We start from the raw sequence: 16617 nt of genomic DNA, 5'->3' as shown, positions 1-16617 counted from the left end.
CCCTCAACCCCCGGCTGTTCCCACCCGCCTCAACACCGTTGGAAGGGAGGAGAACCAATTAAGGCGGGGGGGGGGGGGTGGAACGAGCAGCTGTCTACCCTTAGCAGGAGGGTTGCTGATTAATTACCTCTCCTGCTGCTGCTGCTGCTGCTGGCTGTCCAGCAGCAGACTGAAGGTGGCTGCTGCTGTGCGCAGGTATATAAAGGCTCAGAGCCTATTATGACACGCGCAGCCAGCGTTCCATTGCCACATTCCGTCTACTGCAGGCGGGATACCTGGATGGCTGAATGTCACTGAGAAGCTCACAGAGACCGCCATAAGCAACAGTTTAAAAGAATGCCACAGAGTAATCAACCAAACTTTTTGGGTTGGTTTCTCTTTTATAGTCTGCAGGCATTAAATGAAAGAAGTCAGTGTTCCAGCAGAGGGAGACAACGTTTCAGAAAAGGCATTGTAGCAAACCAAAAAAGAAATTTTAAGCGCAGCAGCGTAACCAGCTCACATACCTGTTAGCTCAGGTGAGTTTAAAAGGCTGCTGTTGATAACAAGGGCATTTGCTAAATAGATGGTGTGTGTGCAACAATATACTGAAAGGTCAATTATATTGTGCAGCTTATCTCACCACCTGTAGTTATTTAGGTGAAAGCTCCAAAATGCTTGCCTAATATGTCTGTTTATCCAAAAGGAAGTATAGAGGGAGAGCTAGATAGATAGCATTGCATTACATTACATGGCAATGCAATGCACAGTTGCTGAAGTTGAACCAAAATGAGCTTGTCATCTGGCTTCTGCAACTTTTAACATGAAAAATCCAATGAGGAGAAGAAAAGCAAAGCCAAAGAGTCCATCCCAAAATCTGACAAACAAGCCAAATGAACAAAAAGCATTGAATTCAATTCTTTCTGATTTTAGAAACTGCATTAAAGAAGGGGTGCACCGGTCCTGGAGATACTGCAATACCAGGTCAATGCGTGGAGTGGACAGAGCAAGCTCTTTTTCCATCTCCCTGTTCTAAAAATCCATTTAATATATGGTCCCCAGATAGGGGACGTATCAGATATTAAACTGATAAGAACAGATACTACACTTGATCTTAGCCAAAAGGCCGAGAAGCGATAACCAGAATTGGTTTCCGACTACGGTGCCACCCAAGGATTCTGAAAAGTCCATTTGTGGAGATGGCCACCTGGACTCCCGTTAAGAAGACATGCTGTCAACCTCTAGATCCCTCACATGCCTGCACTTTTCGGCTTGCTGCTGCTGCAATCCACGCGTTTTAGATCTGCATAACTCCACCTCTTTTAGCACAGTACCCTCAACCCCCGGCTGTTCCCACCCGCCTCAACACCGTTGGAAGGGAGGAGAACCAATTAAGGCGGGGGGGGGGGTGGAACGAGCAGCTGTCTACCCTTAGCAGGAGGGTTGCTGATTAATTACCTCTCCTGCTGCTGCTGCTGCTGCTGGCTGTCCAGCAGCAGACTGAAGGTGGCTGCTGCTGTGCGCAGGTATATAAAGGCTCAGAGCCTATTATGACACGCGCAGCCAGCGTTCCATTGCCACATTCCGTCTACTGCAGGCGGGATACCTGAATGGCTGAATGTCACTGAGAAGCTCACAGAGACCGCCATAAGCAACAGTTTAAAAGAATGCCACAGACTAATCAACCAAACTTTTTGGGTTGGTTTCTCTTTTATAGTCTGCAGGCATTAAATGAAAGAAGTCAGTGTTCCAGCAGAGGGAGACAACGTTTCAGAAAAGGCATTGTAGCAAACCAAAAAAGAAATTTTAAGCGCAGCAGAGTAACCAGCTCACATACTTGTTAGCTCAGGTGAGTTTAAAAGGCTGCTGTTGATAACAAGGGCATTTGCTAAATAGATGGTGTGTGTGCAACAATATACTGAAAGGTCAATTATATTGTGCAGCTTATCTCACCACCTGTAGTTATTTAGGTGAAAGCTCCAAAATGCTTGCCTAATATGTCTGTTTATCCAAAAGGAAGTATAGAGGGAGAGCTAGATAGATAGCATTGCATTACATTACATGGCAATGCAATGCACAGTTGCTGAAGTTGAACCAAAATGAGCTTGTCATCTGGCTTCTGCAACTTTTAACATGAAAAGTCCAATGAGGAGAAGAAAAGCAAAGCCAAAGAGTCCATCCCAAGATCCGACAAACAAGCCAAATGAACAAAAAGCATTGAATTCAATTCTTTCTGATTTTAGAAACTGCATTAAAGAAGGGGTGCACCGGTCCTGGAGATACTGCAATACCAGGTCAATGCGTGGAGTGGACAGAGCAAGCTCTTTTTCCATCTCCCTGTTCTAAAAATCCATTTAATATATGGTCCCCAGATAGGGGACGTATCAGATATTAAACTGATAAGAACAGATACTACACTTGATCTTAGCCAAAAGGCCGAGAAGCGATAACCAGAATTGGTTTCCGACTACGGTGCCACCGAAGGATTCTGAAAAGTCCATTTGTGGAGATGGCCACCTGGACTCCCGTTAAGAAGACATGCTGTCAACCTCTAGATCCCTCACATGCCTGCACTTTTCGGCTTGCTGCTGCTGCAATCCACGCGTTTTAGATCTGCATAACTCCACCTCTTTTAGCACAGTACCCTCAACCCCCGGCTGTTCCCACCCGCCTCAACACCGTTGGAAGGGAGGAGAACCAATTAAGGCGGGGGGGGGGTGGAACGAGCAGCTGTCTACCCTTAGCAGGAGGGTTGCTAATTAATTACCTCTCCTGCTGCTGCTGCTGCTGGCTGTCCAGCAGCAGACTGAAGGTGGCTGCTGCTGTGCGCAGGTATATAAAGACTCAGAGCCTATTATGACACGCGCAGCCAGCGTTCCATTGCCACATTCCGTCTACTGCAGGCGGGATACCTGGATGGCTGAATGTCACTGAGAAGCTCACAGAGACCGCCATAAGCAACAGTTTAAAAGAATGCCACAGACTAATCAACCAAACTTTTTGGGTTGGTTTCTCTTTTATAGTCTGCAGGCATTAAATGAAAGAAGTCAGTGTTCCAGCAGAGGGAGACAACGTTTCAGAAAAGGCATTGTAGCAAACCAAAAAAGAAATTTTAAGCGCAGCAGAGTAACCAGCTCACATACCTGTTAGCTCAGGTGAGTTTAAAAGGCTGCTGTTGATAACAAGGGCATTTGCTAAATAGATGGTGTGTGTGCAACAATATACTGAAAGGTCAATTATATTGTGCAGCTTATCTCACCACCTGTAGTTATTTAGGTGAAAGCTCCAAAATGCTTGCCTAATATGTCTGTTTATCCAAAAGGAAGTATAGAGGGAGAGCTAGATAGATAGCATTGCATTACATTACATGGCAATGCAATGCACAGTTGCTGAAGTTGAATCAAAATGAGCTTGTCATCTGGCTTTTGCAACTTTTAACATGAAAAATCCAATGAGGAGAAGAAAAGCAAAGCCAAAGAGTCCATCCCAAAATCCGACAAACAAGCCAAATGAACAAAAAGCATTGAATTCAATTCTTTCTGATTTTAGAAACTGCATTAAAGAAGGGGTGCACCGGTCCTGGAGATACTGCAATACCAGGTCAATGCGTGGAGTGGACAGAGCAAGCTCTTTTTCCATCTCCCTGTTCTAAAAATCCAATTAATATATGGTCCCCAGATAGGGGACGTATCAGATATTAAACTGATAAGAACAGATACTACACTTGATCTTAGCCAAAAGGCCGAGAAGCGATAACCAGAATTGGTTTCCGACTGCGGTGCCACCCAAGGATTCTGAAAAGTCCATTTGTGGAGATGGCCACCTGGACTCCCGTTAAGAAGACATGCTGTCAACCTCTAGATCCCTCACATGCCTGCACTTTTCGGCTTGCTGCTGCTGCAATCCACGCGTTTTAGATCTGCATAACTCCACCTCTTTTAGCACAGTACCCTCAACCCCCGGCTGTTCCCACCCGCCTCAACACCGTTGGAAGGGAGGAGAACCAATTAAGGCGGGGGGGGGGGGGGTGGAACGAGCAGCTGTCTACCCTTAGCAGGAGGGTTGCTGATTAATTACCTCTCCTGCTGCTGCTGCTGCTGGCTGTCCAGCAGCAGACTGAAGGTGGCTGCTGCTGTGCGCAGGTATATAAAGGCTCAGAGCCTATTATGACACGCGCAGCCAGCGTTCCATTGCCACATTCCGTCTACTGCAGGCGGGATACCTGGATGGCTGAATGTCACTGAGAAGCTCACAGAGACCGCCATAAGCAACAGTTTAAAAGAATGCCACAGACTAATCAACCAAACTTTTTGGGTTGGTTTCTCTTTTATAGTCTGCAGGCATTAAATGAAAGAAGTCAGTGTTCCAGCAGAGGGAGACAACGTTTCAGAAAAGGCATTGTAGCAAACCAAAAAAGAAATTTTAAGCGCAGCAGAGTAACCAGCTCACATACCTGTTAGCTCAGGTGAGTTTAAAAGGCTGCTGTTGATAACAAGGGCATTTGCTAAATAGATGGTGTGTGTGCAACAATATACTGAAAGGTCAATTATATTGTGCAGCTTATCTCACCACCTGTAGTTATTTAGGTGAAAGCTCCAAAATGCTTGCCTAATATGTCTGTTTATCCAAAAGGAAGTATAGAGGGAGAGCTAGATAGATAGCATTGCATTACATTACATGGCAATGCAATGCACAGTTGCTGAAGTTGAACCAAAATGAGCTTGTCATCTGGCTTCTGCAACTTTTAACATGAAAAATCCAATGAGGAGAAGAAAAGCAAAGCCAAAGAGTCCATCCCAAAATCCGACAAACAAGCCAAATGAACAAAAAGCATTGAATTCAATTCTTTCTGATTTTAGAAACTGCATTAAAGAAGGGGTGCACCGGTCCTGGAGATACTGCAATACCAGGTCAATGCGTGGAGTGGACAGAGCAAGCTCTTTTTCCATCTCCCTGTTCTAAAAATCCATTTAATATATGGTCCCCAGATAGGGGACGTATCAGATATTAAACTGATAAGAACAGATACTACACTTGATCTTAGCCAAAAGGCCGAGAAGCGATAACCAGAATTGGTTTCCGACTACGGTGCCACCCAAGGATTCTGAAAAGTCCATTTGTGGAGATGGCCACCTGGACTCCCGTTAAGAAGACATGCTGTCAACCTCTAGATCCCTCACATGCCTGCACTTTTCGGCTTGCTGCTGCTGCAATCCACGCGTTTTAGATCTGCATAACTCCACCTCTTTTAGCACAGTACCCTCAACCCCCGGCTGTTCCCACCCGCCTCAACACCGTTGGAAGGGAGGAGAACCAATTAAGGCGGGGGGGGGGGGTGGAACGAGCAGCTGTCTACCCTTAGCAGGAGGGTTGCTAATTAATTACCTCTCCTGCTGCTGCTGCTGCTGGCTGTCCAGCAGCAGACTGAAGGTGGCTGCTGCTGTGCGCAGGTATATAAAGGCTCAGAGCCTATTATGACACGCGCAGCCAGCGTTCCATTGCCACATTCCGTCTACTGCAGGCGGGATACCTGGATGGCTGAATGTCACTGAGAAGCTCACAGAGACCGCCATAAGCAACAGTTTAAAAGAATGCCACAGACTAATCAACCAAACTTTTTGGGTTGGTTTCTCTTTTATAGTCTGCAGGCATTAAATGAAAGAAGTCAGTGTTCCAGCAGAGGGAGACAACGTTTCAGAAAAGGCATTGTAGCAAACCAAAAAAGAAATTTTAAGCGCAGCAGAGTAACCAGCTCACATACCTGTTAGCTCAGGTGAGTTTAAAAGGCTGCTGTTGATAACAAGGGCATTTGCTAAATAGATGGTGTGTGTGCAACAATATACTGAAAGGTCAATTATATTGTGCAGCTTATCTCACCACCTGTAGTTATTTAGGTGAAAGCTCCAAAATGCTTGCCTAATATGTCTGTTTATCCAAAAGGAAGTATAGAGGGAGAGCTAGATAGATAGCATTGCATTACATTACATGGCAATGCAATGCACAGTTGCTGAAGTTGAATCAAAATGAGCTTGTCATCTGGCTTCTGCAACTTTTAACATGAAAAATCCAATGAGGAGAAGAAAAGCAAAGCCAAAGAGTCCATCCCAAAATCCGACAAACAAGCCAAATGAACAAAAAGCATTGAATTCAATTCTTTCTGATTTTAGAAACTGCATTAAAGAAGGGGTGCACCGGTCCTGGAGATACTGCAATACCAGGTCAATGCGTGGAGTGGACAGAGCAAGCTCTTTTTCCATCTCCCTGTTCTAAAAATCCAATTAATATATGGTCCCCAGATAGGGGACGTATCAGATATTAAACTGATAAGAACAGATACTACACTTGATCTTAGCCAAAAGGCCGAGAAGCGATAACCAGAATTGGTTTCCGACTGCGGTGCCACCCAAGGATTCTGAAAAGTCCATTTGTGGAGATGGCCACCTGGACTCCCGTTAAGAAGACATGCTGTCAACCTCTAGATCCCTCACATGCCTGCACTTTTCGGCTTGCTGCTGCTGCAATCCACGCGTTTTAGATCTGCATAACTCCACCTCTTTTAGCACAGTACCCTCAACCCCCGGCTGTTCCCACCCGCCTCAACACCGTTGGAAGGGAGGAGAACCAATTAAGGCGGGGGGGGGGGGGTGGAACGAGCAGCTGTCTACCCTTAGCAGGAGGGTTGCTGATTAATTACCTCTCCTGCTGCTGCTGCTGCTGCTGGCTGTCCAGCAGCAGACTGAAGGTGGCTGCTGCTGTGCGCAGGTATATAAAGGCTCAGAGCCTATTATGACACGCGCAGCCAGCGTTCCATTGCCACATTCCGTCTACTGCAGGCGGGATACCTGGATGGCTGAATGTCACTGAGAAGCTCACAGAGACCGCCATAAGCAACAGTTTAAAAGAATGCCACAGACTAATCAACCAAACTTTTTGGGTTGGTTTCTCTTTTATAGTCTGCAGGCATTAAATGAAAGAAGTCAGTGTTCCAGCAGAGGGAGACAACGTTTCAGAAAAGGCATTGTAGCAAACCAAAAAAGAAATTTTAAGCGCAGCAGAGTAACCAGCTCACATACCTGTTAGCTCAGGTGAGTTTAAAAGGCTGCTGTTGATAACAAGGGCATTTGCTAAATAGATGGTGTGTGTGCAACAATATAACAATATACTGAAAGGTCAATTATATTGTGCAGCTTATCTCACCACCTGTAGTTATTTAGGTGAAAGCTCCAAAATGCTTGCCTAATATGTCTGTTTATCCAAAAGGAAGTATAGAGGGAGAGCTAGATAGATAGCATTGCATTACATTACATGGCAATGCAATGCACAGTTGCTGAAGTTGAACCAAAATGAGCTTGTCATCTGGCTTCTGCAACTTTTAACATGAAAAATCCAATGAGGAGAAGAAAAGCAAAGCCAAAGAGTCCATCCCAAAATCCGACAAACAAGCCAAATGAACAAAAAGCATTGAATTCAATTCTTTCTGATTTTAGAAACTGCATTAAAGAAGGGGTGCACCGGTCCTGGAGATACTGCAATACCAGGTCAATGCGTGGAGTGGACAGAGCAAGCTCTTTTTCCATCTCCCTGTTCTAAAAATCCATTTAATATATGGTCCCCAGATAGGGGACGTATCAGATATTAAACTGATAAGAACAGATACTACACTTGATCTTAGCCAAAAGGCCGAGAAGCGATAACCAGAATTGGTTTCCGACTACGGTGCCACCCAAGGATTCTGAAAAGTCCATTTGTGGAGATGGCCACCTGGACTCCCGTTAAGAAGACATGCTGTCAACCTCTAGATCCCTCACATGCCTGCACTTTTCGGCTTGCTGCTGCTGCAATCCACGCGTTTTAGATCTGCATAACTCCACCTCTTTTAGCACAGTACCCTCAACCCCCGGCTGTTCCCACCCGCCTCAACACCGTTGGAAGGGAGGAGAACCAATTAAGGCGGGGGGGGGGTGGAACGAGCAGCTGTCTACCCTTAGCAGGAGGGTTGCTGATTAATTACCTCTCCTGCTGCTGCTGCTGCTGGCTGTCCAGCAGCAGACTGAAGGTGGCTGCTGCTGTGCGCAGGTATATAAAGGCTCAGAGCCTATTATGACACGCGCAGCCAGCGTTCCGTTGCCACATTCCGTCTACTGCAGGCGGGATACCTGGATGGCTGAATGTCACTGAGAAGCTCACAGAGACCGCCATAAGCAACAGTTTAAAAGAATGCCACAGACTAATCAACCAAACTTTTTGGGTTGGTTTCTCTTTTATAGTCTGCAGGCATTAAATGAAAGAAGTCAGTGTTCCAGCAGAGGGAGACAACGTTTCAGAAAAGGCATTGTAGCAAACCAAAAAAGAAATTTTAAGCGCAGCAGAGTAACCAGCTCACATACCTGTTAGCTCAGGTGAGTTTAAAAGGCTGCTGTTGATAACAAGGGCATTTGCTAAATAGATGGTGTGTGTGCAACAATATACTGAAAGGTCAATTATATTGTGCAGCTTATCTCACCACCTGTAGTTATTTAGGTGAAAGCTCCAAAATGCTTGCCTAATATGTCTGTTTATCCAAAAGGAAGTATAGAGGGAGAGCTAGATAGATAGCATTGCATTACATTACATGGCAATGCAATGCACAGTTGCTGAAGTTGAACCAAAATGAGCTTGTCATCTGGCTTCTGCAACTTTTAACATGAAAAATCCAATGAGGAGAAGAAAAGCAAAGCCAAAGAGTCCATCCCAAAATCCGACAAACAAGCCAAATGAACAAAAAGCATTGAATTCAATTCTTTCTGATTTTAGAAACTGCATTAAAGAAGGGGTGCACCGGTCCTGGAGATACTGCAATACCAGGTCAATGCGTGGAGTGGACAGAGCAAGCTCTTTTTCCATCTCCCTGTTCTAAAAATCCATTTAATATATGGTCCCCAGATAGGGGACGTATCAGATATTAAACTGATAAGAACAGATACTACACTTGATCTTAGCCAAAAGGCCGAGAAGCGATAACCAGAATTGGTTTCCGACTACGGTGCCACCCAAGGATTCTGAAAAGTCCATTTGTGGAGATGGCCACCTGGACTCCCGTTAAGAAGACATGCTGTCAACCTCTAGATCCCTCACATGCCTGCACTTTTCGGCTTGCTGCTGCTGCAATCCACGCGTTTTAGATCTGCATAACTCCACCTCTTTTAGCACAGTACCCTCAACCCCCGGCTGTTCCCACCCGCCTCAACACCGTTGGAAGGGAGGAGAACCAATTAAGGCGGGGGGGGGGGGTGGAACGAGCAGCTGTCTACCCTTAGCAGGAGGGTTGCTGATTAATTACCTCTCCTGCTGCTGCTGCTGCTGCTGCTGGCTGTCCAGCAGCAGACTGAAGGTGGCTGCTGCTGTGCGCAGGTATATAAAGGCTCAGAGCCTATTATGACACGCGCAGCCAGCGTTCCATTGCCACATTCCGTCTACTGCAGGCGGGATACCTGGATGGCTGAATGTCACTGAGAAGCTCACAGAGACCGCCATAAGCAACAGTTTAAAAGAATGCCACAGACTAATCAACCAAACTTTTTGGGTTGGTTTCTCTTTTATAGTCTGCAGGCATTAAATGAAAGAAGTCAGTGTTCCAGCAGAGGGAGACAACGTTTCAGAAAAGGCATTGTAGCAAACCAAAAAAGAAATTTTAAGCGCAGCAGAGTAACCAGCTCACATACCTGTTAGCTCAGGTGAGTTTAAAAGGCTGCTGTTGATAACAAGGGCATTTGCTAAATAGATGGTGTGTGTGCAACAATATACTGAAAGGTCAATTATATTGTGCAGCTTATCTCACCACCTGTAGTTATTTAGGTGAAAGCTCCAAAATGCTTGCCTAATATGTCTGTTTATCCAAAAGGAAGTATAGAGGGAGAGCTAGATAGATAGCATTGCATTACATTACATGGCAATGCAATGCACAGTTGCTGAAGTTGAACCAAAATGAGCTTGTCATCTGGCTTCTGCAACTTTTAACATGAAAAATCCAATGAGGAGAAGAAAAGCAAAGCCAAAGAGTCCATCCCAAAATCCGACAAACAAGCCAAATGAACAAAAAGCATTGAATTCAATTCTTTCTGATTTTAGAAACTGCATTAAAGAAGGGGTGCACCGGTCCTGGAGATACTGCAATACCAGGTCAATGCGTGGAGTGGACAGAGCAAGCTCTTTTTCCATCTCCCTGTTCTAAAAATCCATTTAATATATGGTCCCCAGATAGGGGACGTATCAGATATTAAACTGATAAGAACAGATACTACACTTGATCTTAGCCAAAAGGCCGAGAAGCGATAACCAGAATTGGTTTCCGACTACGGTGCCACCCAAGGATTCTGAAAAGTCCATTTGTGGAGATGGCCACCTGGACTCCCGTTAAGAAGACATGCTGTCAACCTCTAGATCCCTCACATGCCTGCACTTTTCGGCTTGCTGCTGCTGCAATCCACGCGTTTTAGATCTGCATAACTCCACCTCTTTTAGCACAGTACCCTCAACCCCCGGCTGTTCCCACCCGCCTCAACACCGTTGGAAGGGAGGAGAACCAATTAAGGCGGGGGGGGGGGGGTGGAACGAGCAGCTGTCTACCCTTAGCAGGAGGGTTGCTGATTAATTACCTCTCCTGCTGCTGCTGCTGCTGGCTGTCCAGCAGCAGACTGAAGGTGGCTGCTGCTGTGCGCAGGTATATAAAGGCTCAGAGCCTATTATGACACGCGCAGCCAGCGTTCCATTGCCACATTCCGTCTACTGCAGGCGGGATACCTGGATGGCTGAATGTCACTGAGAAGCTCACAGAGACCGCCATAAGCAACAGTTTAAAAGAATGCCACAGACTAATCAACCAAACTTTTTGGGTTGGTTTCTCTTTTATAGTCTGCAGGCATTAAATGAAAGAAGTCAGTGTTCCAGCAGAGGGAGACAACGTTTCAGAAAAGGCATTGTAGCAAACCAAAAAAGAAATTTTAAGCGCAGCAGAGTAACCAGCTCACATACCTGTTAGCTCAGGTGAGTTTAAAAGGCTGCTGTTGATAACAAGGGCATTTGCTAAATAGATGGTGTGTGTGCAACAATATACTGAAAGGTCAATTATATTGTGCAGCTTATCTCACCACCTGTAGTTATTTAGGTGAAAGCTCCAAAATGCTTGCCTAATATGTCTGTTTATCCAAAAGGAAGTATAGAGGGAGAGCTAGATAGATAGCATTGCATTACATTACATGGCAATGCAATGCACAGTTGCTGAAGTTGAACCAAAATGAGCTTGTCATCTGGCTTCTGCAACTTTTAACATGAAAAATCCAATGAGGAGAAGAAAAGCAAAGCCAAAGAGTCCATCCCAAAATCCGACAAACAAGCCAAATGAACAAAAAGCATTGAATTCAATTCTTTCTGATTTTAGAAACTGCATTAAAGAAGGGGTGCACCGGTCCTGGAGATACTGCAATACCAGGTCAATGCGTGGAGTGGACAGAGCAAGCTCTTTTTCCATCTCCCTGTTCTAAAAATCCATTTAATATATGGTCCCCAGATAGGGGACGTATCAGATATTAAACTGATAAGAACAGATACTACACTTGATCTTAGCCAAAAGGCCGAGAAGCGATAACCAGAATTGGTTTCCGACTACGGTGCCACCCAAGGATTCTGAAAAGTCCATTTGTGGAGATGGCCACCTGGACTCCCGTTAAGAAGACATGCTGTCAACCTCTAGATCCCTCACATGCCTGCACTTTTCGGCTTGCTGCTGCTGCAATCCACGCGTTTTAGATCTGCATAACTCCACCTCTTTTAGCACAGTACCCTCAACCCCCGGCTGTTCCCACCCGCCTCAACACCGTTGGAAGGGAGGAGAACCAATTAAGGCGGGAGGGGGGGGGGTGGAACGAGCAGCTGTCTACCCTTAGCAGGAGGGTTGCTGATTAATTACCTCTCCTGCTGCTGCTGCTGCTGGCTGTCCAGCAGCAGACTGAAGGTGGCTGCTGCTGTGCGCAGGTATATAAAGGCTCAGAGCCTATTATGACACGCGCAGCCAGCGTTCCATTGCCACATTCCGTCTACTGCAGGCGGGATACCTGGATGGCTGAATGTCACTGAGAAGCTCACAGAGACCGCCATAAGCAACAGTTTAAAAGAATGCCACAGACTAATCAACCAAACTTTTTGGGTTGGTTTCTCTTTTATAGTCTGCAGGCATTAAATGAAAGAAGTCAGTGTTCCAGCAGAGGGAGACAACGTTTCAGAAAAGGCATTGTAGCAAACCAAAAAAGAAATTTTAAGCGCAGCAGAGTAACCAGCTCACATACCTGTTAGCTCAGGTGAGTTTAAAAGGCTGCTGTTGATAACAAGGGCATTTGCTAAATAGATGGTGTGTGTGCAACAATATACTGAAAGGTCAATTATATTGTGCAGCTTATCTCACCACCTGTAGTTATTTAGGTGAAAGCTCCAAAATGCTTGCCTAATATGTCTGTTTATCCAAAAGGAAGTATAGAGGGAGAGCTAGATAGATAGCATTGCATTTCATTACATGGCAATGCAATGCACAGTTGCTGAAGTTGAACCAAAATGAGCTTGTCATCTGGCTTCTGCAACTTTTAACATGAAAAATCCAATGAGGAGAAGAAAAGCAAAGCCAAAGAGTCCATCCCAAAATCCGACAAACAAGCCAAATGAACAAAAAGCATTGAATTCAATTCTTTCTGATTTTAGAAACTGCATTAAAGAAGGGGTGCACCGGTCCTGGAGATACTGCAATACCAGGTCAATGCGTGGAGTGGACAGAGCAAGCTCTTTTTCCATCTCCCTGTTCTAAAAATCCATTTAATATATGGTCCCCAGATAGGGGACGTATCAGATATTAAACTGATAAGAACAGATACTACACTTGATCTTAGCCAAAAGGCCGAGAAGCGATAACCAGAATTGGTTTCCGACTACGGTGCCACCCAAGGATTCTGAAAAGTCCATTTGTGGAGATGGCCACCTGGACTCCCGTTAAGAAGACATGCTGTCAACCTCTAGATCCCTCACATGCCTGCACTTTTCGGCTTGCTGCTGCTGCAATCCACGCATGTTAGATCTGCATAACTCCACCTCTTTTAGCACAGTACCCTCAACCCCCGGCTGTTCCCACCCGCCTCAACACCGTTGGAAGGGAGGAGAACCAATTAAGGCGGGGGGGGGGGGGGGTGGAACGAGCAGCTGTCTACCCTTAGCAGGAGGGTTGCTGATTAATTACCTCTCCTGCTGCTGCTGCTGCTGCTGGCTGTCCAGCAGCAGACTGAAGGTGGCTGCTGCTGTGCGCAGGTATATAAAGGCTCAGAGCCTATTATGACACGCGCAGCCAGCGTTCCATTGCCACATTCCGTCTACTGCAGGCGGGATACCTGGATGGCTGAATGTCACTGAGAAGCTCACAGAGACCGCCATAAGCAACAGTTTAAAAGAATGCCACAGACTAATCAACCAAACTTTTTGGGTTGGTTTCTCTTTTATAGTCTGCAGGCATTAAATGAAAGAAGTCAGTGTTCCAGCAGAGGGAGACAACGTTTCAGAAAAGGCATTGTAGCAAACCAAAAAAGAAATTTTAAGCGCAGCAGAGTAACCAGCTCACATACCTGTTAGCTCAGGTGAGTTTAAAAGGCTGCTGTTGATAACAAGGGCATTTGCTAAATAGATGGTGTGTGTGCAACAATATAACAATATACTGAAAGGTCAATTATATTGTGCAGCTTATCTCACCACCTGTAGTTATTTAGGTGAAAGCTCCAAAATGCTTGCCTAATATGTCTGTTTATCCAAAAGGAAGTATAGAGGGAGAGCTAGATAGATAGCATTGCATTACATTACATGGCAATGCAATGCACAGTTGCTGAAGTTGAACCAAAATGAGCTTGTCATCTGGCTTCTGCAACTTTTAACATGAAAAATCCAATGAGGAGAAGAAAAGCAAAGCCAAAGAGTCCATCCCAAAATCCGACAAACAAGCCAAATGAACAAAAAGCATTGAATTCAATTCTTTCTGATTTTAGAAACTGCATTAAAGAAGGGGTGCACCGGTCCTGGAGATACTGCAATACCAGGTCAATGCGTGGAGTGGACAGAGCAAGCTCTTTTTCCATCTCCCTGTTCTAAAAATCCATTTAATATATGGTCCCCAGATAGGGGACGTATCAGATATTAAACTGATAAGAACAGATACTACACTTGATCTTAGCCAAAAGGCCGAGAAGCGATAACCAGAATTGGTTTCCGACTACGGTGCCACCCAAGGATTCTGAAAAGTCCATTTGTGGAGATGGCCACCTGGACTCCCGTTAAGAAGACATGCTGTCAACCTCTAGATCCCTCACATGCCTGCACTTTTCGGCTTGCTGCTGCTGCAATCCACGCGTTTTAGATCTGCATAACTCCACCTCTTTTAGCACAGTACCCTCAACCCCCGGCTGTTCCCACCCGCCTCAACACCGTTGGAAGGGAGGAGAACCAATTAAGGCGGGGGGGGGGGTGGAACGAGCAGCTGTCTACCCTTAGCAGGAGGGTTGCTGATTAATTACCTCTCCTGCTGCTGCTGCTGCTGCTGCTGGCTGTCCAGCAGCAGACTGAAGGTGGCTGCTGCTGTGCGCAGGTATATAAAGGCTCAGAGCCTATTATGACACGCGCAGCCAGCGTTCCATTGCCACATTCCGTCTACTGCAGGCGGGATACCTGGATGGCTGAATGTCACTGAGAAGCTCACAGAGACCGCCATAAGCAACAGTTTAAAAGAATGCCACAGACTAATCAACCAAACTTTTTGGGTTGGTTTCTCTTTTATAGTCTGCAGGCATTAAATGAAAGAAGTCAGTGTTCCAGCAGAGGGAGACAACGTTTCAGAAAAGGCATTGTAGCAAACCAAAAAAGAAATTTTAAGCGCAGCAGAGTAACCAGCTCACATACCTGTTAGCTCAGGTGAGTTTAAAAGGCTGCTGTTGATAACAAGGGCATTTGCTAAATAGATGGTGTGTGTGCAACAATATACTGAAAGGTCAATTATATTGTGCAGCTTATCTCACCACCTGTAGTTATTTAGGTGAAAGCTCCAAAATGCTTGCCTAATATGTCTGTTTATCCAAAAGGAAGTATAGAGGGAGAGCTAGATAGATAGCATTGCATTACATTACATGGCAATGCAATGCACAGTTGCTGAAGTTGAACCAAAATGAGCTTGTCATCTGGCTTCTGCAACTTTTAACATGAAAAATCCAATGAGGAGAAGAAAAGCAAAGCCAAAGAGTCCATCCCAAAATCCGACAAACAAGCCAAATGAACAAAAAGCATTGAATTCAATTCTTTCTGATTTTAGAAACTGCATTAAAGAAGGGGTGCACCGGTCCTGGAGATACTGCAATACCAGGTCAATGCGTGGAGTGGACAGAGCAAGCTCTTTTTCCATCTCCCTGTTCTAAAAATCCATTTAATATATGGTCCCCAGATAGGGGACGTATCAGATATTAAACTGATAAGAACAGATACTACACTTGATCTTAGCCAAAAGGCCGAGAAGCGATAACCAGAATTGGTTTCCGACTACGGTGCCACCCAAGGATTCTGAAAAGTCCATTTGTGGAGATGGCCACCTGGACTCCCGTTAAGAAGACATGCTGTCAACCTCTAGATCCCTCACATGCCTGCACTTTTCGGCTTGCTGCTGCTGCAATCCACGCGTTTTAGATCTGCATAACTCCACCTCTTTTAGCACAGTACCCTCAACCCCCGGCTGTTCCCACCCGCCTCAACACCGTTGGAAGGGAGGAGAACCAATTAAGGCGGGGGGGGGGGGGTGGAACGAGCAGCTGTCTACCCTTAGCAGGAGGGTTGCTGATTAATTACCTCTCCTGCTGCTGCTGCTGCTGCTGGCTGTCCAGCAGCAGACTGAAGGTGGCTGCTGCTGTGCGCAGGTATATAAAGGCTCAGAGCCTATTATGACACGCGCAGCCAGCGTTCCATTGCCACATTCCGTCTACTGCAGGCGGGATACCTGGATGGCTGAATGTCACTGAGAAGCTCACAGAGACCGCCATAAGCAACAGTTTAAAAGAATGCCACAGACTAATCAACCAAACTTTTTGGGTTGGTTTCTCTTTTATAGTCTGCAGGCATTAAATGAAAGAAGTCAGTGTTCCAGCAGAGGGAGACAACGTTTCAGAAAAGGCATTGTAGCAAACCAAAAAAGAAATTTTAAGCGCAGCAGAGTAACCAGCTCACATACCTGTTAGCTCAGGTGAGTTTAAAAGGCTGCTGTTGATAACAAGGGCATTTGCTAAATAGATGGTGTGTGTGCAACAATATACTGAAAGGTCAATTATATTGTGCAGCTTATCTCACCACCTGTAGTTATTTAGGTGAAAGCTCCAAAATGCTTGCCTAATATGTCTGTTTATCCAAAAGGAAGTATAGAGGGAGAGCTAGATAGATAGCATTGCATTACATTACATGGCAATGCAATGCACAGTTGCTGAAGTTGAACCAAAATGAGCTTGTCATCTGGCTTCTGCAACTTTTAACATGAAAAATCCAATGAGGAGAAGAAAAGCAAAGCCAAAGAGTCCATCCCAAAATCCGACAAACAAGCCAAATGAA

General features: G+C 45.4%; 12 non-coding genes across 12 annotated transcripts; all 12 read right to left on the bottom strand.

Moving 5' to 3' along the window:
• Window positions 1-926: 926 nt before the first annotated feature.
• Window positions 927-1117, bottom strand: LOC141158099 (U2 spliceosomal RNA). Its single transcript, XR_012248137.1, has one exon. It is a non-coding gene; the product is annotated as a U2 spliceosomal RNA (small nuclear RNA).
• Window positions 1118-2236: 1119 nt separating this feature from the next.
• On the bottom strand, window positions 2237-2427 carry LOC141158098 (U2 spliceosomal RNA). Its single transcript, XR_012248136.1, has one exon. It is a non-coding gene; the product is annotated as a U2 spliceosomal RNA (small nuclear RNA).
• Window positions 2428-3542: 1115 nt separating this feature from the next.
• On the bottom strand, window positions 3543-3733 carry LOC141159484 (U2 spliceosomal RNA). The gene has a single exon (XR_012249490.1). It is a non-coding gene; the product is annotated as a U2 spliceosomal RNA (small nuclear RNA).
• A 1119-nt stretch (window positions 3734-4852) lies between these two features.
• Window positions 4853-5043, bottom strand: LOC141158097 (U2 spliceosomal RNA). The gene has a single exon (XR_012248135.1). It is a non-coding gene; the product is annotated as a U2 spliceosomal RNA (small nuclear RNA).
• A 1117-nt stretch (window positions 5044-6160) lies between these two features.
• On the bottom strand, window positions 6161-6351 carry LOC141159483 (U2 spliceosomal RNA). The gene has a single exon (XR_012249489.1). It is a non-coding gene; the product is annotated as a U2 spliceosomal RNA (small nuclear RNA).
• Window positions 6352-7480: 1129 nt separating this feature from the next.
• LOC141158096 (U2 spliceosomal RNA) lies at window positions 7481-7671 on the bottom strand. Its single transcript, XR_012248134.1, has one exon. It is a non-coding gene; the product is annotated as a U2 spliceosomal RNA (small nuclear RNA).
• A 1115-nt stretch (window positions 7672-8786) lies between these two features.
• On the bottom strand, window positions 8787-8977 carry LOC141158095 (U2 spliceosomal RNA). The gene has a single exon (XR_012248133.1). It is a non-coding gene; the product is annotated as a U2 spliceosomal RNA (small nuclear RNA).
• A 1123-nt stretch (window positions 8978-10100) lies between these two features.
• On the bottom strand, window positions 10101-10291 carry LOC141158094 (U2 spliceosomal RNA). The gene has a single exon (XR_012248132.1). It is a non-coding gene; the product is annotated as a U2 spliceosomal RNA (small nuclear RNA).
• Window positions 10292-11409: 1118 nt separating this feature from the next.
• LOC141158092 (U2 spliceosomal RNA) lies at window positions 11410-11600 on the bottom strand. The gene has a single exon (XR_012248130.1). It is a non-coding gene; the product is annotated as a U2 spliceosomal RNA (small nuclear RNA).
• Window positions 11601-12719: 1119 nt separating this feature from the next.
• LOC141158091 (U2 spliceosomal RNA) lies at window positions 12720-12910 on the bottom strand. Its single transcript, XR_012248129.1, has one exon. It is a non-coding gene; the product is annotated as a U2 spliceosomal RNA (small nuclear RNA).
• Window positions 12911-14041: 1131 nt separating this feature from the next.
• LOC141158090 (U2 spliceosomal RNA) lies at window positions 14042-14232 on the bottom strand. The gene has a single exon (XR_012248128.1). It is a non-coding gene; the product is annotated as a U2 spliceosomal RNA (small nuclear RNA).
• A 1122-nt stretch (window positions 14233-15354) lies between these two features.
• Window positions 15355-15545, bottom strand: LOC141158089 (U2 spliceosomal RNA). The gene has a single exon (XR_012248127.1). It is a non-coding gene; the product is annotated as a U2 spliceosomal RNA (small nuclear RNA).
• Between the last annotated feature and the right edge of the window lie 1072 nt (window positions 15546-16617).

Source organism: Phyllobates terribilis, unplaced genomic scaffold (genome assembly GCF_046119375.1).
Source record: "Phyllobates terribilis strain yellow unplaced genomic scaffold, ASM4611937v1 Scaffold_8__6_contigs__length_399053987, whole genome shotgun sequence".
Classification (NCBI taxonomy): Eukaryota; Metazoa; Chordata; class Amphibia; order Anura; family Dendrobatidae; genus Phyllobates; species Phyllobates terribilis.
The sequence above is the reverse complement of the archived record's forward strand: the minus strand, read 5'-3'. Positions and strand labels throughout refer to the sequence as shown.